Source organism: Lagenorhynchus albirostris, chromosome 14, assembly GCF_949774975.1.
Source record: "Lagenorhynchus albirostris chromosome 14, mLagAlb1.1, whole genome shotgun sequence".
Taxonomy (NCBI): domain Eukaryota; kingdom Metazoa; phylum Chordata; class Mammalia; order Artiodactyla; family Delphinidae; genus Lagenorhynchus; species Lagenorhynchus albirostris.
In genome coordinates, this window is record NC_083108.1 from 47,885,050 (window position 1) to 47,899,049 (window position 14,000).

A 14,000-nucleotide genomic window follows, 5' to 3' on the forward strand; every position below is an offset into this window, starting at 1 on the left:
TTAGACCTCCAAGAACAAATAAAATTGCAAAGAATATGAGTTCACAATCACTAGACGTATGAGAAAACAAACTACCACAAATAGGAATCAGAAGAAAAAGCAAACCGTAGATATTGGAACTGCAAACCTGCAGCTACTGAAACAGTAATATATTGACCAAAAACTAAATATGTTCACGTTTAGAGAAATGTTTTCAAAATTATGATGAGAATCAAGATATTATCAAAGACTACCAATAGGCTTAGGAAAGAACTAAATAGAGCTTCTAACATGCACAATTAAAATTGAAAAAAAATCAATAGATAAATAAAACTGCAGTTTAAAAACAACTGAAGAAAAACTATGAAAACTTGAAAAGTAAGATTAATAAATTTCCAAGAATGCAGTACAGAGAGAAGCAACAACAAGGAAAATATGAAAGATGGGATAAAGACCAAAGACATGGAGGACAGAATGGGGTCTAAAATAAATTCAATCAGAGTTTCAGAAAAAGAAATTAGAGAAAATGAGGGAGAAGCAAGTATCCAGAACTGGAAAATATCTACCACCCTTCAGATTCGGAAAGTGCAACGAATCTCAAGAAGGATAAATAAAAGTAAAATTCACTAATCACACCAGAGAGAAAGATACCAAAAACAAAGTAAAGGTCTTAAAAGCAACCAAAGAAAAAAGATAGTTTACCTACAATTAAATTCATGGCAAGCAATATTGAAAGCCGAAAGACAGTGTAATATCTTCAGTGAACTGAGAACAAATAATCCAGAATTTTAAAGACTATCAAGAATAAAGGCAAATAGACGTCCCTGGTGGTCCAGTGGTTACGACTCCACGCTTCCACTGCAGGGGGCACGGGTTCAATCTCTGGTCGGGGAACCAGCTCCCACATGCATGCTGCAACTAAGAAGCCCACATGCCTCAACTAAGAAGTCCACATGCTTCAACGAAGATCCTGCGTGCCACAACGAAGACCCGGCACAGACAAAATAAATAAATAATAAATAAATATTTTTTTAAAAAGAATAAGGGCAAATAAATACATTTTCCACAAAAAAAAAAGAAAACAGAGACATTTCTTACCAACTGACTCTCAAAAAAATGAAATTCTAGAGCTTATAATTTTAGGAAGAATGAAAATTATACCAGAGTGGGGCCTGGGAAGCAAGAAATGAAGAAAGAACAGTGAGGGGGAAAAATCTTCAACTGCATAAAACAATAAAATATCTAATTTGTGGAGTTAAAAAGTAATCAATACGGAGCCAAAAATACTAAATATGTTAAGTCAGAGAGAATAACAGGAATTGGTCGTCTTAGGTTTTGAGTGTCTGACAGGACAGCAAAGATAATAAATGTACACTATCTTAAGCTACATATGCATGTTAAAATTTCTAGGGTAAACATTAAAAGAATGGAAATAGTGTATATAACTTCCAAGCCAGCAGAGAAGGGGAAAATGGAACGAGAAAGGAAAAGAACAAAGCTAACACAAGAAAGAAACAGGAAAAAAAACAAAAATTATTTGAATGAACAAAAGATTAAAATAGTAATAATGATAAGAGCAGAAAGAAACACTGATTATGCATTCAAAATAGTGCACAAAGACATAAGCCAATATAACATGCAAGCTCTAGTTACAAATAAAATCATTTATAAATCACAGCACCTACATGCATTGATTGGACACACAGCTTAAAATATTTTGATCAGGGATTAAAAAATATGCTAGAATTTTTTAAATAAAAATCTATATAAAAAGGCGTACCACCTATATCAATCCAGTGTAGAAATATACTGAGATACATGAGTAAATAAAAAAGGCAAGTTGCAGAATTGCACATACGACGCTTTTTTTGTTAAAAAAAATTTTTGAGTGTGTATGTATATGATTAGACTCACACATAAACACACACATCTATGTAAGACGCATAGAAAAAATCTTGGACGCATGGGAGACTTCATAACTATGCATTTTGCATTGTTGAAAATTATTTATACAATAAGCATGCATTCCTTTTATAATTAAAAAATTAAAATATAGAAAAAAATTTTTAAGTGCATCTAAATTCTAGAAGGACAATAAACAGAAAAGAAAAACAAGAGGGAATAAGCTGAAGGTCATGGAAAAGAATCAAGTGTAAGATGGTATAGGGAGAAAAAAAAATGAGAAACTGGAAAACAGAAACACCAAAAGGTTATATAAATGTTGCCCCTATTTAACTTTTTTTTTTTTTTAAATGGCTCTTTTATTTACTGGTTGGTTTGGGGTTTTCTTGGTTTTTTAATGTGTGTTGGTATGTTGCCAAAGCGCTAGATTTCTCTGGAGCTAATTAAGAGCCCTGTCTGGATTTGGACCCTGCAGATAAAGGTCAGAACTGCTAGTGGGGCTTTCAATGGTTTTAACTGTTGTTCTTTGTGCTCCTAAAAGCTTAACTCCTCAATTGCCAACCTGAAAAATGGTGTCACCCGCCCCCCCTTTCCTGTTTAAATCTTTGTCCATTTAACCCCTCATTAACTCATTAAACCGCTTCAACTGAATTTACATGTCTGTTTCTTGCAGCTTTGGTATTTTACAGAGATAATGCTGCCTGGAAACATCATCTTGTCTCTCCTATGGCTAGTTAACATCGGACCCTGATTTTCCAAACTGCCACAGCTTTTTCAGGATTAAAAGCCCTGAGAGGGAGGTGTTAATCAGAGCAACACCCAAAACAATTGGACTCGAGGTACCAACTCAAATTCTGAGGTAAAAGCAGCCTGAAAATATCCAGTGGCTCCCAGGCACCGAAAAAAGTTATGAAAACGGAACAAGAAAATGGGCAGGAAAGGACTAGGCAGGAAATGAGGTAATGAGTCATGAAAATCCTAACATCTCACCACTGCTTGTGTTAAGAAGGAAATGAAAGAAAATAAATGTGCCCCTCCATACAGCTTAATTTACAGCAGAATACGAAAATATTCTGCTGATGAAATTTTTGAGAGATTCAGTTGCACCATTAGTTATTAAGTTCTCAAAAGAAAATATAAACTAATGGCATGGCTAATTAAAATTGTGGCCTCAAATACTGTAGCCCAAATCACTTTATTCTTAGCTAATGAAAAATAATACGACTCCCTATTGAAGACGTCTTTTTTTGTGTGTGTGTGGTACACGGGCCTCTCACTGTTGTGGCCTCTTCCGTTGCGGAGCACAGGCTCCAGACGCACAGGCTCAGTGGCCATGGCTCACGGGCCCAGCCGCTCTGTGGCATGTGGGATCTTCCCAGACCCGGGCACGAACCCATGTCCCCTGCAATTGGCAGGCGGACTCTCAACCACTGCACCACCAAGGAAGCCCCAAGGAATTTTTTTTTAAAAGAAGAAAGAAAAAGAATGATCCAGCAATCCCAATCCTGGGCATATATCCAGACAAATCTGTAATTCAAAAAGATACATGCACCTCTGTTCATAGCAGCACTATTCTCAATAGCCAAGACATGGAAACAACATAAATGTCCATGACAGATGAATGGATAAAGAAGATGTGGTACATATATACAATGGAATACTACTCAGCCATAAAAAAGAATGAAATAATGCCATTTTCAGCAACATGAATACAACTAGAGATTATTATACTCAGTGAAGCAAGTCAGAAAGAGAAAGACAAATACCACATGCTATCACGTACATGTGTAATCTAAAATATGACAAATACCACATGACATCACGTACATGTGTAATCTAAACTATGACAAATACCACATGACATCACGTACATGTGTAATCTAAACTATGACAAATACCACATGCTATCACGTACATGTGTAATCTAAAATATGACACAGGGCGGGTGCCTGGTGGCAGGAGCAGCTTTCATGCCGCCAGTGGGCTCCTGTGAGCGGACGCAGAGGGCCTAGGTGGGAAGACAGGCGGCCCAGGGGCGGATGCTGAGGCCACCACCCTCAGGCCCCACAACGGCCCCAGGGCGTGAAGGTGACAGCAAGGCCAGCACAGGGCCAGGTGAGGCGGGAGGCTGCAGCCCTGAGGTGGGGGCAGGGGCGCGAGGAGAGCAGGCAAGAGAGGAGGATGGTGGCCCAGGCCATCTGGGAGAGAAGAGGTGGAAAGTGACAAGTCGGGTGAGATGTCCGGGCCTAGGAAGGCCTCAGCAAGGCAGCTAGTGGAGGGGCCTGGGAGCCAGGTGGGCTCTTCAGACCCATCAGACCGGCCTGGCTTAGAAGCAGCGAAGGAAGTAGAGCTACACTTGCAGTCGGGAAGACACACCAAGGAAAAAAGAAAAGTTACTGAAGCCTCAAGTGATGCTCCACAGCCAGGGACTGACCTGTAAACACATTTATGGAGTACTACGGAAAGTTTCCGCCAGGTGTACACTCTGATTTACAAGTGCTAAATGACCTTCTAAATTCCTTACTCAAACATTGTTTACTGAAAGAAGTATTTCAGGTCATGAACCTCAGCATAATGGTTTAATGCTGCCTGCTCTGAAAATACTACTAAAAATATTTGAGTATGTGGCAACTATGAAATTAAGGAATGCTGTACCTGCTTTGATATCTTTTGCAAGCTTGTTGAAGCTGGGATGGTACTTGACCCAGAACACTTTAACTATATTATTAAGCTTTTATACCAAGTACAGGCTTCCAAGCAAGAAATAACTGCAGTTCTGGGAATGAAATCCAGGTTACGGACAAGGCAGTTTAAAAAGAACTGCAAGTGTGATTTAGAGTCAGCCTTGAATGAAATAGAGCATTGTAAAGAAAAAGGCGACTGGACCAAGTTGGGAAATTTATACATTAACATAAAACTGGGCTGTGAAAAATGTGCAGATTTCCCAGAGATTTTGTGCTTGTATTGCTGAAACACTAACAAAAGACTGTAAAGAAGAGAGACCAGGTGTTCCACTTCGTGAATTCGGTGAAACAGCAAAGATCCACAAAATAGTGAAGTAGAGAAAACTTTGCTGGGAAGAATCGGAATCAGTGCTATGTACTTCTACCACAAGCTGTTGCAGTGGTCCAAGGGAAGGAAGGTCTTAGATAAACTATATGAATTAAAAATACATTTTACAAGTTCAAAAGGACTTATAGGGCCTGAGAAGTTACCACCGAGATGTCAAGTTGTGAATATTGCAGCAGAAATTTTTCTAAAAAGCGGAAGCCTAGATGGTGCCATTTGGGTATTAAGGGAGTCAGAGGGAGTCACCAATACACGACTGTGGCCTTGTGATAGACTGGATGTGCTCAATCGGCATAATCTGCTCTGTACAACTGCACGTGAAATCTTAGTGAAGAGTCTTTACAGACAGACATTTGAAGTTTTGCAAAAATCTACCAGGTTTTCAAAATTCTCAAGATGCCTGTGTAGAAAGCAACAGTCTTTGTATGTCATCCTCCAGAGCAGAATTCATGATTTCAAAGAGCATCCCTGTTGATTTTTCCTTTCTTAGAAGATTAATTACTTCTTTAGGAAGAAGTTGTTTACCGCTCAAAGCCAGAGCCCACACAAAAGTGCTCTTTCATTGGGTTGCTACCCACCATTGGAGGGAAATTTATACCGAAAACTTCTACTGATTCCTTCCTATTTGTCTGAGATTGAAATGCTTTTAGCTAGTGAAATCTTCCTGGTATCTAATGCTAATAGTATTCAGAGTCCTGGAACTTCTACACAGATGCTGCAGATAGTTTTAAAAAGATGTGAAGAAAACAAATCTCAGAGCAAGGATGACTATCAAACTGCAGTGGAAAGATTAATTATGGCTGCTCATATATCAGATCCAAAGTTTTTCATTAAGTACATGACCATCAATGTTAATAAGCAACAGGTTTATAGTATGGAACATTGTTCTGCCCTGAAATGGTTGAAAGAGAATATGAAGTGGGCTGGAAAGGTTTGGCTTTTCAATAACCATTAGTTATTAAAGGCTTTTTTTTTTAAGTTCAAGTAATCATTGTTGAAAATAAAAGGCAATGAAAATAAAGACAGTTTTCACTATAAAAAAATAAAATAAAATAAAATATGACACAAATGAACCTATCTATAAAACAGAAACAGAATCACTGACATAGAGAACAGACTGGTGGTTGCCAAGGGGGAGGGGCTTGGGGGAAGGATGGATTGGGAGGTTGGGGTTAGTAGATGTAAGCTTTTACATATAGGATGGATAAACAACAAGGTCCTACTGTATAGCACAGAGAACTACATTCAGTATCCTATGATAAACCATAATGGAAAAGAATATTTTAAAAAAGAATGTATGGGGGACTTCCCTGGTGGTTCAGTGGATCAGATCCTGTGCTCCCAATGCAGGAGGCCCAGGTTCAATCCCTGGTCAGGGAACTAGATCCTGCATGCATGCTACAACTAAGAGTCCACATGCCGCAACTAAAGATCCCGCATGCTGCAATGAAGATCCCACAACTAAGACCCTGCGCAGCCCAAAATAAACAATAAATAAATAAATAAATTTTTTAAAAAAAATGAATGTATATATAACTGACTGACTTTGCTGTACAGCAGAAATTAACACAACATTGTAAATCAACTATACTCAATTTAAAAAAATACTAAAACTGAAAAAAGAAAGAAAAAAACATGAATAACTGAACAAAAATTCCACCTATTCTTAAACTCTTATCATTTTTTTCCCTCTGCAACCCCTTTCCCAAATACAGAGAGAGAAAGAGAAAAGGAAGAGGGTCCAAAGTACAATCTTCCCAAGATTTGGGGCCTCTAACAGTTGGGAGGACAGTTTGTAGCCCTCAAAGGAAAAGCACTGGGAAGATGGCATTCCCACCCTGCACCCTGGTCCACCACCTCCTGTCTGCCATGGTGGACTGCATAGGCCAACTATTTCCATAAGACTGATACCTGCCTTCTATTTGTTATCAGAGGGGGTGGGAAAATAAGCATGGGTGCTTTCAAAAATTAGTCGCTCCAGATGTTTTGATTTTAATGTATGCGTTTTACTAATTTTATAAGAAAATAAAACAACAATCTAAACAATATAGGTCAAACTAGAAAACATTTCTCCTCTTGGGAAATAAGAACTGCTGAATGTAGATTTCTTAAAGATATATTACTTGGATATTTTACCTTCTTTTTCTAGACTTTTCCAGAAAAATGTGTTACTTTTATCTCATGAACTTCCTTTTATATAATGCAGAACCTAAACAACTTGCTGTGTAAGGGAGGAAAAAAATTATTTTTTCTCTACCCATCTTAAGTTCATTAGCTGGGACTCTGCAAATTAGACTGAGAAAAGACAGAGTAATAAGAGAAAAGCAAGAAACAAACAAATTTATTAGCATGCGCATCACACATACACACAGGAGTACTCAGAGATGAATAACTCAAAGAGGTGATTAGAACTTGAACTTATGTGGAATCTTAGCAAAGAATAATAATTTTGTAGAGAAGTAACAAAACAAAGGAAAAGGTCTTTGAGCTTCTCGGAAGGACAAATTATGGGAAGGTAAATATAAGAAAATTAATAGTAGATAAGGGCCAGTTAGTAAAGTTTGTTATAAAGATTCCTCTGGTGCTATCTCTTAGCTGATAAAGATCTAGAGTAGTCTCCAGTGATTAACTTCTGTCTTTCCTGGTAAAGAGGGGAGGGGGGACACTTTTACACATTTATGTTCTGCTTTTAGGCAAATAGGGGGACTGCAGAGAACTTTTTCCTGTATCTGCCTCTTCTTAATTGCCTTCAGCTCAAAATAACCCTTGTTTTAAAATAGCATATTTTGGGACTTCCCTGGCAGTCCAGTAGTTAAGACTCTGTGCTTCCACTGCAGGGGGCACGGGTTTGATCCCTGATCAGGGAACTAAGACCCCACATGCCACATGGCGTGGCCAAAAGAATAAATAAATAATAAAATAAAATAGCATATTTTGAGATGGCATATTCTGCTGCTCTTCACTTATTAGATATTATGACTAATGTTGAAGTAACTTTTTTTCTGTTTTAAATTCCCTATCCATTCAAAAATAAATTTTAAAATTCCCAGCGTGGGAATCTTAGCTAATACCTGTAGAATATCAGGTCAGCCTTATTGGTTGTGTTGTCGAACCATACCATACACCAATTTCAATTAAGAAAAACAATTTAGGTACTTCGACTGTCTTTCAGTAATAATACCTTGCTTCATTTCCCACCTTTAACCTTGACGTAAGTGTGGCAGTTAATGAGATATTTTATAGATGAAAATTTAATAAGAATTTTAAAGAATTTAAATTTAAAAAATTTTATAATCATATAAGTAGTTTAAAGTTTTGACTTTCATAAGATTCACAATGAAGAGAGAGATTTGAAGAAATATTTTATAATGGATAATTCAGCATAAAATTGATTCTCCCCCATTTTGTGAATTTTTACTTAATGACTTCTATATTTCCAAGCTGCCATGGAAGTAGAAGCCACAGGCACTGTTAATTAGTAAACAGAAATGTTTTTATCAGTCAATTCCTGCACCAACATGTGATTTCTCTGCACTGTTGTGATAAATATTTGCTATCATCCAGTGTGTCTAAATGGGTCAGCCATCATGGAAAAGTAACTGTCATTTTTGTGTGTGGTCCAAATATTAGGAGGGTAAGTCTATATTGCCCGTAAGCTCTAGGTTACAGTGATTCAAACCTATATTCGATGGATTACAGAAGTCCAAAGCCAAACTCAAGTGTTTAGTAAAACTAATAAACCTATTTATATGTAATCCAGAGCTTCTCTTTAAATTGCTAAGTTTATGGTTCTCCCCCAGGTCTTGCTTATGTCACCCTGGTCTTGTGGTAATGCTGTTCTAGTGCTAAAACACTGCCTTCATTTAAAAAAAAAAAAAAAAAAAAACCTACCTACACAAGACATTGGTATTAAGGTTGAGAACTGAAGGGAGAAGTCTTTACACAATATCAAGCCTTGGACATGCTTGTTTTCTTTAGTCTTTGACCTCCCACCATGAGGGATTTCCTCTTATCCTTTCAGGGCACAAGATTACAAGCCACAGTGCCATCTCCCTGTGAGCTGATCAATACTTACATTAAATGTAAATGGAGTAAATTCTCCCATCAGAAGACTTAGAGTGGATGGATGGATAAGGAAAAAAAAAAGACCCCACTATATGCTGCCTAAAAGAGAATCGATTTAGCTTTAAGGAAACACACAGGCTGAAAGTAAAGGGATAGAAAAATATATTCCATGCAAGCAGAAACCAAAAGAGAGTGGGAGTAGCTACACTTATATCAGACAAAATAGACTTTAAGTCAAAAACTGTAATAAGAGACAAAAAATTATTATATAATGATAAAAGAGTTGATTCATTAAGAGGAAATAACAATAGTAAATATATATGCACCCAACATCAGAGCACCCAAATATATAAAGCAAATATTAACAGCTCTGAAGTAGGGAACTTCTCATCCAGACAGAAAATCAATAAGGAAACAATGGGCCTGAACAACACTTTAGATCCTAACATACATATTAAGAACATTCCATTCAACAGCAGCAGAAGAGACACTCTTCTCAAGTGCACATGGAATATTCTTCAGGCTAGATCATATAGAGGTTCCTCAAAAAATTAAAAATATCACAAACACATGAAATAGCAATCCCATTTCTGGGTATACATCCAAAAGAAATAAAATTATTATCTTGAAGGAATGTCTGCACTCCCATGTTCACTGCAGCATTAATCACAGTAGCCAAAATATGGAAACAACCCAAATTCACTTGTCAACAGATGAATGAAGAAAATATCGTATATATGTAAAATCAAATGTTACTCAGCCTTTAAAAAGAAGTAAATCCTGCCATTTGCAACAACATGGATAAATCTGAAGAACATTATGCTAAGTGAAATAAGCCAGACACAGAGAGACAAATATACCTTAAATATAAACAATTTTTGTTTGTCAAAAATAAATACATAAAAATAAAAGTCCTGTGGGCTATACCTTACAATATTTCTTCTTCATTGCATATACTTGTTGGAAGTTCTAACATTTTTTTCCCGCTATTATTTTTTTACGAGATCCCCCAATACATGTAATTAGAACCTGGATTACTTCAATGGTTTTTTGCTGCCAATGAGTATAAGCTTCCACAGTTGTTCTAAGAAACACACACTTTAGGTTCTTGCCAGTGCAGATGGTGCCTACATCATGTTAAGCAGACAGGTTGACTGACACAATTCGATGTTGACCTTCGCTAAGTTAAAAAAGGGACGCTGTTTGCAATTTCATGTTTAATGTACTTTGTACATTGTAGGTACTCAACAATGGGGGTTAAATGAACAGTTGTAAAAAATATGTTGTTGGTAGATAACTTCTGAAGTCTTGGATGCAATTAACGTTTTAGATGGGAAAGATCAAGAATTCCCTGGCAGTCCAGTGGTTAGGACTCCATGATTTCATTGGAGGTCCTGGGTTCAATTCTGGGTCGGGGAACTAAGATCCTGCAAGCTGCATGGAGCAGCCAAAAACAAAATAAATGGGGAAGATAAAAATGATAGCTCAATATTCAACACTTGTCAAGAAGGATGTAGCCTGAGGGGCAACGTTACCAGTACACTACATATAGCACCACTATAGTAATTAGTTGAGTGAGGCCATCATCAAAAAATCTACAAACAGTAAATGCTGGAGAGGGTGTGGAGAAAAGGGAATGCTCCTACATTGTTGGTGGGAATGTAAATTGGTACAGCCACTATGGAGAACAGTATGGAGGTTCCTTAAAAAACTAAAAACAGAACTACCATATGACCGAGCAATCCCACTCCTGGGCATATACCCAGAGAAAAACATTAATTTAAAAAGATAAATGCACCCCAACGTTCACTGCAGCACTATTTACAATAGCCAGGACATGGAAGCAACCTAAATGTTCATCAGCAGAGGAATGGATAAAGAAGATGTGGTACATATATACAATGGAATATTACTCAGCCATAAAAAAGAACAAAATAATGCCATTTGCAGCAACATGGATGGACCTAGAGATTGTCATACTAAGTGAAGTAAGTCAGACACAGAAAGACAAATATATGATATCGCTTATATGTGGAATCTAAAAAAGGGGTACAAATGAACTTATTTACAAAATAGAACTAGAGTCACAGACGTAGAAAACAAACTTATGGTTACCTGGGGATGGGGGGCGTACATTGGGGTTTGGGGATTGACATATACACACTACTATATATCAAATAGATAACTAATAAGGGCCTACTGTACAGCACAGGGAACACTACTCAATACTCTGTAGTGGCCTATATGGGAAAAGAATCTAAAAAAAAAAAGAGTGGATACATGTATATGTATAACAGATTCATTCTGCTGTATACCTGAAACTAACACAACATTGTAAATCAACTATACGCCAATAAAATTTTTTAAATATTTTCATTACCGGCAACATAAAAAAATTAGTTGAGTGAAAGGAAATTGATTCTGCATATTTTTTTAATCTATGCAGTATGTACTCATAAAGCTTAAACTGGTTTAAACATTGAGGTGATTTATGTAAAAGCCCAGCGAGTATGACAGGCAGTATATTCAGATGGGAAAGGTACTGCCAACTGGAAATATAAATGCACCTGTATTATCTTTTTGGCGGTCTTAATTTTTTTGCTCGGAACATAAACATTTATATGGCAAAGGAACATAAAATCTCACTTTTTCATAGCACTTTTCCCGTGTATTGTTTACACAATAACTCCATATCCCGGAATGGCACAGTAGGCTTCAGATGATGCCAGGTTTATATAATCACCTCTTTACTAACAGTCCAAATGCCTGGATTATGCAATAACAGAATCCAGAAAAAAAAATTTTTAATCAATGAGATGCATTTAATACATTAAATTTGTATCCATGGAATTTGGAGTCTCTAGACTTGGTACTATCTAACTCCTGGCCATTTTCTGCTGTTGCATCCACCAGATGTATTATAATTATCTGTTGGTATGTCTCAGCCACGCCACTGTCAACTCTCTGAACAGAGCCTGATCCTCCTCTATGTATCACGCCTAACAAATAAAAGGCTTTCAAAAATGCTTATTACATGAGTGAATGCTGTAATCCGATCATTTGCTCTTTGGGGCCTCTCTGAAATTTATAGTTACAATGTTAACCTCAAATTCCTTCTGTCCTTTCTTGAGTCATCTTATCCAACTCAGTACTAGCAGATAGCACTTTTGGAGCATGTGTCATATGCGGGCACTGTGCTACACACCCCTAAATCCTTAGCATTTAATCCTTAGCACAGCCCTGGAGGGTTGATATTATGATTATCATTGCCTTCATTCTCAAAAGGGATAACTGAAGATTAAAGAAGTTAAGTAATTTGCTTGAGGTTACACAGCTAGAAAGGGGCCCAGACAAGAGTTAAGTCTGTATCTGTTGGATTCTAGAGCTTACATGTGATTTTAGGCATTTCACTAAAATTCTGAACTGGAAATTAGCCACAGGAAAAAAAAAAAAAGCCAAGTGCCCATTAGTAATGGATAAAAGTATATTGTCTCTAAGGGCCCTGGGGCTTGTAAAACTTCAGGAAGTTCTTCATCTTGTCCATCATTCGTGTCTCTAGATGGCAGCCCTGAGCCTGGGTTTCCAAATGAGGGAATGGGAAGGAGTGTCAGAAAGATGCTCCCACCAGTAGGTAAACAGCAGTCTCCATTGAAAGAATGGCTGTGGGTGAGGGAGTAAAAACAGTGAATGCTTTCTCCCAGCTTTAAAATGCAAAGCTTTTCCATAGCAGTGGTCCTGCAGTTCTATACCAGAAGCCAGTGCAAAACCAGGATTCAATTATGGGATTTCACCTCTACAAAGCTCTAGGGAGAGAGAACTATATTAATTAAATGTAACCACTGTTGAATTTGTCAAACTCCTCCTATGCTTACCAGGAGCATCTTCATAAAAAGCACAGTGTCTGAGAGCAGCCAGAGGAGCATCTACTACGTTATGTGATCCGAGGGAGGCCAGAAGGCCCACAGCCTCCCTCCCTGGCCCCACTGAGCCTGCTCCAGGAACTAACCCTCCCACAGCTGATCCTTCTCACAGCCCCTAGCCTGGGCCAAGCCCCTTCCTCTAAACTCACACAGCATCTTTCAGAAACAAGCATCGAACATCACATAGGATTCATGAGCGAACACAAAAAGGTGAGCTGAAGAAAGACCCTTCTATCCTTCCCCCTCAATTCCAGCACTCCAGCATGGGGTGCCTGGGGAATCTGTGAGCATGGTTTCTGGGGGTGAGGTTCAAACAGAGGCAAGTGGTCACTCATTTAGGTCCTAAAAGGGATTCCTGCATTAGGCAGAATGTTGGAAGAGGTGACCTCTAAAAGGTGACTCTTCAGTTTCATGAGTACTGTGCTCAGTCCCTGTGTGGCACAGAATCTCAACAATCCAGGTGTTCAGACAAAGGAGAAATAACGGCTCTCCATCAGGTTATTCTGTGGACAATTTGCAAGCGACCAAGCATTTCTTCATCCCCTAAATCAGATCATCAACCACGGTTACTCCTTGGTGAGATGAAATTTTATTTCTTTCTTAAGTTGCTTATTTGTAATACAACCTTGTTTCAAAGAAAATCTGGAATGACTATAATGCAAATTGGACGAAGCAAAAGTGTTAAAAATACAGAGACAGACTTACAAAACCTCCCCAGTCCTCGAGCCAAGTAACTGTGTCCATAGTACTTATATGGAGCAACAGTGACATCCACTGGTCAATTAAGTTATTCCCAGATGAGGTTTGTAATTTTCCCTCAACCTAGTACTAACTATAACCAGAAAAATATTTTTTTGAGCAACTCAATTTTGGGCTCTTCTGAACTTCAAGAAAGGCCTGAATTTTGTGTCCTCAAACGCAGGAAAACACTTTCCTCTGTCTCCCAGCTTGTAGCTTTAACGTCTGCAGATGGTCTTCACTCTAATGTAGGAAAAAAGAGCTCTCTACTGCCTCATCTATAAAATGGAGCAGGTAATAAACTACCTGCCAAATTGGAGCCAGCAA

General features: G+C 37.9%; 1 pseudogene; it reads left to right on the plus strand.

The window, feature by feature from the left end:
• Window positions 1-4,323: 4,323 nt before the first annotated feature.
• On the plus strand, window positions 4,324-5,910 carry LOC132504515 (protein TOPAZ1-like; annotated as a pseudogene).
• The last annotated feature ends 8,090 nt before the right edge of the window (window positions 5,911-14,000 follow it).